Source organism: Balaenoptera physalus (assembly GCF_965194825.1).
Source record: "Balaenoptera physalus genome assembly, chromosome: 21".
Lineage (NCBI taxonomy): Eukaryota > Metazoa > Chordata > Mammalia > Artiodactyla > Balaenopteridae > Balaenoptera > Balaenoptera physalus.
This window is the reverse complement of record NC_138902.1, coordinates 7,546,020-7,550,009: the sequence shown is the minus strand read 5'-3', so window position 1 is coordinate 7,550,009 and position 3,990 is coordinate 7,546,020. Positions and strand designations below refer to the sequence as shown.

At 48.2% G+C, this 3,990-nt stretch overlaps 1 long non-coding RNA gene across 1 annotated transcript; it reads left to right on the top strand.

Moving 5' to 3' along the window:
- The first annotated feature begins 2,520 nt into the window (after window positions 1-2,520).
- Window positions 2,521-3,146, top strand: LOC309651498. The gene is made up of 2 exons (XR_014258195.1): window positions 2,521-2,574; window positions 2,656-3,146. It is a non-coding gene; the product is annotated as an uncharacterized lncRNA (long non-coding RNA).
- The last annotated feature ends 844 nt before the right edge of the window (window positions 3,147-3,990 follow it).

Here is a 3,990-nt window from a genome sequence, read left to right as displayed (position 1 = left end):
GAGCAGCAATGGGGTTCTTCAGAGCAGCTCAAAACCACTGATGGAAAACGTCTTCATCTTGGCTGGTGCGAGCACATGCTCAGTTACTGTGGCAGGACCTTGGGGGAATGTTTTCAACATCCAGGGTTCTTTGGATCTGCTCCCTTCCATCCTAAGTGGTTCGATGTGTGTCTGTGTGTGTTTGCATTTTCACACCTCCTTTCCTTGTTGGCATTGGCCTTGGTCTTGGGAGGCAGTAGAAAGTAATGTCACACACTCTGAGTTAAAACCCCAGTGCTGATGCTTACCACCTATGTGAACTTGGAAAATTACTTAACCTCTCTGAGCTCAGCTCCCTGAAATGAGAAACATAGATAATAACAGTGCACATCTCAGCGGAGGACCAGATGAGATAAGGTAAAGCCTTCAACACATTTCTTGGCAAGCGTGGAGCACTCGAGAAACTTAAGTTCCTAATATTATGGGTAGTGATGTTAGTAACAGCAGAACAGCTGTGGAAAAAGTGAGCAAGAGAAAATGCCCTGGGCCCTGGTTTCAACTGACGGAGCACCGTGTGGAGTTTTTTCTTCCTCCTAATTAGTTCCTGCATCCTGTCCATATCCTGCCTGTAACCTGGTCCTGCCGTTCACTGGTTAAGTGACTTAGAGAAGTGTGTTGCTCAGGATGGGTCCTGAGCTAACCCATCTCTCGGCGGACGCGTAGAAGTTTATTTTTCACTCAGGCAAGCTTGGCTGTAGGTCCAAGGAAGCTGTCCTCCCTGCCGTGGCCAAGGTCACCAGGACCTTCCCATTTCACGCCTCCCAAGGAGGAGTCTCCCCAGTCGCCCGGGCGGAGGGGGCGGGTGGCGCCAGAGCCACCCCGTCTTCTGTGCATCCAGACAGCGCTGCTCCTGGCGGCCCCCAGGCCAGGTCTGGTCCGGTAGCCTCTCCTGTGCCTCACTTTCCTTATCTACGAAATGGAAAGACTGCCTCCCAGGGCTGTGAGGATTAATAGTAGGTACAGAGGATGCATAGTACCTTTGTCAGGGTCCTGGCAGGAAGCAGCTGGCACACTGACAAGAATTTGTTGTTCCCAGAAGACAGTGAGTGATGCCACTTGGTACAGCGTGTGAGCAGGTGTTTGAAGTCTGACTCCTTCGAAGCAGGTCAAGCCCAACTCTAGAGCAGACAACAAGGGAGCCCCCGGGCATGTAACAGGGCAGATCTGGGGGTAGAGGCACGGCACGTTGCCAGCACAGCACGTTGCCAGCACAGCACATAATAAACCTTCGTCAAATCTAAAATGCTCAGCCTGCATCCCCATTCAACTGGGCTTGTAGAGTGTTGCTGGCTCCCTGCCACCCCCAAACATGGGTCTGGCTTATTCTCTGGTCTTTCTCTCCCTCTTCACTAAAGCATCGAGAAGAAACGGTTGTGACTGCAGACCCCAGGTTGTAGCACAAATCCAGAGAAACATATAACACAGGACCACCCACGTGTGTCCTCGGGTGCACTGTGGCCAGTGTTCCGCTTGGTATGGACGGAGCCGCTGTATCTCCACCTGGACACGCTTGGCTCCCTGAGGCTCCGCTGAGAAGGATGCGGGGTAGGATGCTAGGATCCCGAGGATCCCCTCCCCACAGCTCAAGCCCCCCCCCCCCCGGACTCTCGCAATGGCTCCCGGTGGGCCTCCCCACTCTGTACCGACTCCATCCAGACATCCTTGCTCCCATTTAAAAAAACATTTGCTACATTTGGGATGTCACAAAAGCAGAAGGGCTGGTTAAAACATTTCGTGGGCTGGTAAATATTTTTCATCTATTTGCATGGTTGATACTATTTACTAAATTTGTTTTTAATGTGATTAGCATCCTTTATGACTCAATCAGCAAAAGCTCTTTTTTCCTCTGAATCCGTAACTAATAGCTAATTTCCAAATGTTGATCATTATTTCTGAATTATTTCCAACTTGAAACTGTGAATATAAGGCCATGACCTAATCATGTCTTGAATATCACTGAATAAAATAATTCTTCTATAACCAAAAAAAAAAAATCGCTGCTCCCTCTTTCACAGAGAACTGAGTCCAAACCTCAGCCTGTTACCCTACGCTACTCTCTCTCTCTCCCCACCTACCACACCCTCCATCCAAGGCCAACTCTACCACACCCAAGTAGTCAGTTTCCTACTGTTCTCCTCCTCCCAGCTTGGGTCCTGATGGAAAGCCTCTCCCACAGCCTACGGCCCTACGCTCCTCTGACTGCCAAGTCCGTGCCAACGTGCTCCATCCTCCCAGGAGGAAAAAGTCCCTTTTTATCTTCCATGGTCTTGTGTGACTGTTGTCTGCCTGATGCTGGTGATTTATGTATATGTTTGTCTCCTTTACCAGATTATAAGCACCACCAAAATCATCTTCATTTCTGTATCCTTCTCATGATGCTTGGCATGGTGTTTCACATGCATAGGTGCTCAATAAGTAAATCCATTCTGAGTCTTTTTCAAGAGCAATTCCCGTAAGAGCTGGGGAAGGAGAAGTCTCCATTGGCAGCCCTTAATTTATTTTATTTTTTAAATTGAAGTATAGTTGATTTACAATGTTGTGTTAGTTTCAGGTGTACAGCAAAGTGATTCAGTTACATATATATAGATATAGATATAGATATAGATATAGATATAGATATAGATATATTCTTTATCAGAGTCTTTTCCATTATGGTTTATTACAGGTTATTGAATATAGTTCCCTGTGCTATACAGTAGGACCTTGCTTATTTTATATATAGTAGTTTGTATCTGCTAATACCAATCTCCTAATTTATCCCTCACCTCCTTTCTCCTTTGGTAACTATAAGTTTGATTTCTATGTCTGTCGGTCTGTTTCTGTTTTATAAATAAGTTCATTTGTATCATATTTTAGATTCCACATATAAGTGATATCATATGACATTTGTCTTTCTCTGACTGACTTCACTTAGAGTATGATGATCTCTAGGTCCCTCCAAGTTGCTGCAAATGACATTATTTCATTCTTTTTTATGGCTGAGTAATATTCTAGTGTATACATGTACCACATCTTCCTTATCCATTCCTCTGTCGAAGGACACTTAGGTTGCTTCCATGTCTGGGCTATTGTGAATAGTGCAGCTCTTAATTTAGATACATCTCTCTTTGTTAAAAAAAAAAAAAAAAGCCTCCCCAAACCCAAACCTCTACCAGTGGAGGGATATGGAGCGCAGGACACATACCTGGCGTTACCTGGCGTGCCCCGCCCCATGAGAACCATTCAAAGCACTGCTTTGGTTGCACTGGAGTCAGGGTTCTGGGAGGGGCCCAAAGGCAACAGAGCCGGCATCTCGTGTGGCTTGTGACCTTCCGCTTCAGGATCACTTCGTCTCGCAAGGAGACGAAGGTCTAGCTGTCCTTAAGGTGCCGGTCAAGATGGACTCAGAGACTCTCGTTAGGACATTTGCACACACAGGACTCCCTGCAGAAGAGCACGCACTGCCAAGACCCCTGCTTCCCTCCTGCAAGCCTTCTAGCCCACGGTCTATTTGCAGACAAGTCTTCACCTTTATCACTGAGCTGCCAGCGAGGGTAGGCTTCCCTCCCATACGGTCTGGTAAATGGGGGCAGCCTCCCTTCCCGGGATGGCTCAGAGCCTCAGCCCCCCACTGCTCTGCTCTCTCCCTGGGAAGTTGCTGGTCACTTCCTGTCCCCTGATCTGGCCCTGCCGCTGGCCCAGGACGTGAGGAGGGCTCCCCTCCCCCAGTACCCCGGCCTCTGCAGCAGCTCAGAAGTCACATCCTGTGTTTGTGTTGTGTATTCCAGCCCCGAGGTCCCAAGCCCTGGGCACACAGCTCCTCGTTCCTGTTCCCTCCCTTTGCTCACCGTGTCCTGGCAACGTTGTGATCAGTCTCACGAAAAGGAAAGGAGGAAAAAGCCTCCACACTGGCTTGGTGGTCTTGGGATGAAATGGATGCAGAAGACAGCTTGATTGTCAAACTGGAAACTT